A 6,000-nucleotide genomic window follows, 5' to 3' on the forward strand; every position below is an offset into this window, starting at 1 on the left:
ATATGACCATCAAAGATAAGTTATGGGATATGATATATGTGACAAATAATATGAAATGACTTGGGAAGTTAATATAAGCTATGTGATATGTGATTTATGTGACAATAAGTTATATGAGAAAAAATGCAATGATTACATGTAACATCCCAAAAGTCGGGTCAATGACCAAAATAGAATTTTTGGTAATTTAGTGACCAATCTCAGAAAAGATTGAAAGTTTAAGGATTTAAATGAAAAGTATTGATGTTGGAATTAATAACAAAGTTTGAAAGTAATAAGGGTATTATGGTCATTTTTCAGGAAATATTTTTATTTCCCTTTATAAAAGGTAATAAACACGTAGGAATGAGTAATTTCTCCAGAGCATTCTTCAGTCTTCTTCTTCCTCCTCTCTACCGTGAAGTCTGGTATAAGGTAGTGGGTCTTAGTTGGTTAATTGGTTCGTTTTAAAGCTTGTTTTGATTCTTGGGATATTAAGAAAGATTAAGAAAAGCTTTAGGTGGCTTAAAACTCAAAGATTAACAAGTTATGAGAAATTAAGAAAAATGAGTTTTTAAGTGAATTTTTGAAATAGGAGTTAATAGATTTTGAAGTTGAATTTGACTTGTCAAGGGTTGAATTAAAAGATGTGAAGTGATAGAATGATTTTAAAACATTGAAAATTTGTATGATTCTTGAAGTTAATCAAGAGGAGAGGATATTAAGGTTAAAGACAAGCTAATGAATAAAAATGAATCTAAGCATGTATATGTAAGTATACCGATTATCGAAGCCAGGAATGTATCAATACTGTGTGCACCGATGCACCAAGACAAATTTTGAAGGTGCATCGATGCAGTAAGGGGTGCATCGATGCATCAATATTTCGAAGCTATTTTGGGTACCGATGCACTATAGTGCATCAGTACACCCCTGAAGGAAAAAGTGAATTAGTTTATTAAGTTCGTTTAAGTTGTTAGTAGATTACAAGGTGTAGGTATCTGATAATTGCCTTAAAATGTATAATTATGTAGATTCAGAGCCTAAACAAGTTCCATAATCATTGACAAGAAAGATCGATCAAGGGGAAAGATAAGAGATTGGAATTGACTAGTGAGGTCAGGTGAGTGCATAATAGTGACATGTATTGTTTAATGGAAATATGACTTGCGATGAGTCTATTTCCTAGAATATATGCATGAAGTCATGAATAAGATTATTTGGTTGTTATTATTATATGTGTTATATGTGATTATATATTTTACATTAATTGTATGTATGCATAACTAAAAGATAAAGAAAGAAAATAAGACTATTAAAGAGATAATGAGAAATTTATTACATACGCTTTATATGTTTTGTGTTAGGAAATATGTTGCCAGAATTATATGATGATATGGGTTTTGTGAAACAATAGGTATATATATGATATACAAAATGCAATAAGTATAATATATATTAAACAATGGTAATAATAATAGGTAAAAGGAAATGGTATATATATATATATATATATATATTATTTATGTTGTATGCATTTATGGTTTATCATGATTACATGAAATGTGCATAATAAGAATTAGTTATGATATGCTATAGTCATATTATTTATGCCTCACTAAGTCATAGACTTAGCGTGTGATTGTTTCACACGTAGGTTACAGAAGCGAAGAAGAGCAAGACATGTCAGCATCTCCCTTACAAAATTTCAGATCAGAAAATAGATGATTTAAATGTGTTTGGTTGTTTGAATATAGTTGGCATGCACTAATTGATTGAGTTAAATGTGCTCTGATCGATTTTGGTTACTGTGATCAATTATGTAAATAAACCGCTTTTACTTTAATGAAAGTTTTAAATTTTCTTTGAATTTTGTCAAGAGTCAAAGTTTGAAAAGTCAATGTGACACCTCAGACTTGTATTCGGGTCGGGTACGGGTCTGGGGGTGTTACAAATTACATGATCACAAGAGATAAATCCTGAGATGTGAACGATATGATACGAAACTGTGAGCTTACATGATATGAATAAGTGAATATGTGATAAGTGTAAAGATAATGCCCATGTAAGTGTCAGGAGAGCTAGAGGTATAGTTGGCATGCCAATAGTCGAGGGTTACCTATGTCTTTCGAGACATATGTATAGTTTACCTATGTCCTTAGGGACATATGGACATTACCTATGTTCTTCAGAACATATGGATAGTGGGCATTCGGGACATATTCACATGCCACTTAGGGGACTTATACGAGCTGTGGTGACAACATATGTGCACAGCCTCAATATACTCGCATATCTTTAGTTCTCACGAGTATACACGGCTAATAAAAGAGATAACATAAATATATCTTGTGTGATGCTATTTGCGCTCTTGCAAAATGTGTTAGGTTGTACATAAATGATAAGTATAAGTTTATATTAAAAAGGGACTAATGATAATAAGATTATATATGATATGATAATAATAATGATGTTAGTAGTAATAAGGAATATGATAAGTTTATTGATAATGATATATATATATGTATGTTTGCATTTTGTTATATGTAATATTATATAAGTGGTATGACATGAGCCTATAAATGTTTTGTATTGTTAAGTGATTAAGTTTACAGTATATGTTTTATTATGCCCCACTAAGTCATAGACTTAGCGTGTGAGTATTTCACACGTAGGTTCCGGAAACGAGAGAAACGAAGAAGAGCAAGACATGTAAGCATCTCCCTTACAAATTTCAGATCAAAAAATTAAGAGATGATTAGATTATTTTTTATTGGAATATAGTTGGCATGTACTAATTAATTGATTGAATATGCTCTGATATGTTTTGTAAACCAACTGATTTAATTAATGTAAAATATTCATTTTCTTGAAAGGTGAATTCAAATTTTAATCAGTTTGTAAAGGAAAATGCTTTGAAAAGACATTGTGACTCCAGACTCGAATCCGGTCGGATACGGGTTGAGGTGTTACAGCTTTAATTTTCTTTTGAAAAGTATATTAAAATTAGGATAAAGTACACAAATGATCCCTCGACTATAGAGTATTATTTTTTAGAGTCCTCCAATTATAAAAGTTACAAAATGGTCCCTTAATTATAGGATATTGCCTTTTTAAGTCTCTAACTATTAAAAGTTATAAAATGATCACTCGACTATTCATTATGTTCCAAACTCGTCCTTTTTGTTAAAAATTTGATGGTAGTTTGAGTTGGACGTTGACCTGCTGACTGGGATATGGTAGTCGTTTGATATTCATATCATATTATCATATCTTAGTCAGCATGTTAATGTCCAACTCTAACTACCATCAATTTTTAACGAAAAAAGACGAGTTTGGAGCACAATGAATAGTCGGGATGCAATTTTATTACCTTTAATAGTTAGGGGACATAAAAAAGCAATATCTTACCTTTAATAGTTAGGGGACATAAAAAAGCAATATCTTAGTCATGTCATTATTTATAATTTTTAATAATTAGATGACTCAATAAAACACGTTATAGTCGGGGACCATTTATGTACCTTACTTAAAAATTAATCTTTAACTCAAGTCATATAAATTCGATATATATAAATTTGAATCTTAATATTTACAATCAATTGTTTAAGCATAGGAGGAGACTTAAAGGATAATTAAAGCCTTTTAATCATGTGAGATTAAAGCATTTACAAAAGGGAGTAAGCATGTGTGTACTTCTGACTTGTGAAGGGAGTTCTATTTAAATTTACATATATGAAATGTATTTGTCCAGAATTTAAGCATAAATTGTGGGAAATTAATGTATGATGCATAAGTTAAAAAATTAATTTATATTCTTTAATTTAGTCATTATAATTTACTAATTCAATCCGGCTTGAATAGACCTACAGAGTTAGTTTTGTTTTTAAAAATTCGAATTCGAGTTTAGGATAAAAGATCTCTAACACAAAATAATAATATAATTATCTCTTATATAATTAGGAATAACTGTAATAATATATCTCTCTATATATTTTTAATCATGTCCATATTTTACCTAATAAAAATTATATATATATTTGTGTTGGGTCTGGTCAGATCAAATCATGTGTGGACTTTTACTCTACAAATTAGGTATTGAACCTCTCTAAACTTGAATCGGGTTGGGTGACGAGCGAAAAGGTAGAATACTTGAATCGGGTTCATATCCGTCAAACTTTTTTATCTAATGATATTTTAAATCTTTATCAATAAAAACTAAAATCAAATCAAATTTTTATTCCTTTAATTTTTAAAAATAAATATATAATAATCTTTATTATCTTAACTTACTAATCTCTCTCTCTCAATCGTATTAACTTTGTGTTCCTCTGTTTTCGAAAAGCTTCAAATCTTTCCCTCACATGAAACTTGAAAGTTGTATCCTGAACAGTGAGAACTCCAAAGGGAAATGAACATTCCAACACTAAAATAATTTCGGGTAAAATACACAAATGGTCATTGGTCCCCGACTAAAAATTATAAAATAGTCACCCAACTATTCATTATATTCCAAACTCATCATTTTTCGTTAAAAATGATGATAATTTGAGTTAGATGTTAACCTACTAGCTAAGATATGATATTGCTTGAGATTATATGATTAGATTATATCTCAGTCAACAAGTTGATGTCCAGCTCAACTACCATGATTTTTTAACGAAAAATGATAAATTTTGAACACAATGAATAGTCAAGTGACTATTTTATAACTTTTAATAGTCGGGGACTCAACAAAATATACCTATAATCAAAGGATCATTTTGTAAATTAGAATCGTTGAGAGATATAATAAAGAAGTACCTTATAGTCAAGAGACCATTTATGTACTTTACCCTAATAATTTTTACACAGAATCTTTTTTCTGTTTCCAATACCTAAATTCTCCCTCTATGTGAGCATCAAATGGAAGCATATTTAATTTAATAATGTCTTTATGTTCTCAAAGAATGTAAGAAACATTATCATATACAACATATAATAATAATAATAAAATGGATGTGATTCATTAACTAATCTACAAAAGGAAGGAATAGATCCATTCGATGTTGTCTTCTTCCTCAAGAGAATGGATCATTACCATTTTCCAGCAGCTGATTGGTTAGCGAGACAATTAAACTAATAATACCTTTGTTGGAAAAATTTATCGAGCAACGAGAAAATTTTTAGGACTTGGTACCCTAAATGTTTCTTTGAGCAAAAGGGTGTAGGAGCCTAGATGATGAGAATATTAATGCTTTTAGGTTTCGAATACTTATAGAACGATAATCATAGTCTATATTAAGATTCGAACTTAAAATTTACTCGAAAAGATTATCGAGCAACGAGAAAATTTTTAGGACTTGGTACCCTAAATGTTCTTTTGAGCAAAAGGGTGTAGGATCCTAGATGATGAGAATATTAATGCTTTTTAGGTTTTCGAATACTTATAGAATACGATAATCATAGTCTATATTAAGATTCGAACTTAAAATTTACTCGAAAAGTGTTATAAATATTAAGATTCAAACCTCAAATATATCTAAAGTTGATGCTTGCGAGCTCGTGTTAACTCTTAAAAGGACTAAAATCATAATTATACTAATATTATAAACAACAGACTATCAGTTTCATGTAACTGTAACAAAGCCCTAAAAAGGTATCACGAAACAAGATCCGACAAGATTCCAGGATTTGGATCAAGTGATCCCAAAGTTTTATTTAGATGTTTTAATACAAAAATCTGTCAATGGATATATTTTGGTCGTTCTTATCTGTGTAGCAGTAAACTGATTCTTCCTGGACAGGCATACATATGACTGCAGTTACGGTTGAAGCTTTAAAATAAAAATTGCAGACTAAACTTTTCTGTCAATTGTTTTGCTGGGAAGACAAAGTCCAGAACAAAGCACATGACATGTTTGATACTTGCTGTTCATATGTATGCTGTTAAAGAACACAAGGTTGGTCATTTTTATGTCGCCACTCTTTGGTCATTACCCTAACCACACTATCCATTGACGATGTGTTCATAGGAAGGGA

The sequence above is a fragment of the Hibiscus syriacus genome, unplaced genomic scaffold (assembly GCF_006381635.1).
Source record: "Hibiscus syriacus cultivar Baekdansim isolate YM2019G1 unplaced genomic scaffold, ASM638163v2 tig00111504_pilon, whole genome shotgun sequence".
NCBI classification, from domain to species: Eukaryota; Viridiplantae; Streptophyta; class Magnoliopsida; order Malvales; family Malvaceae; genus Hibiscus; species Hibiscus syriacus.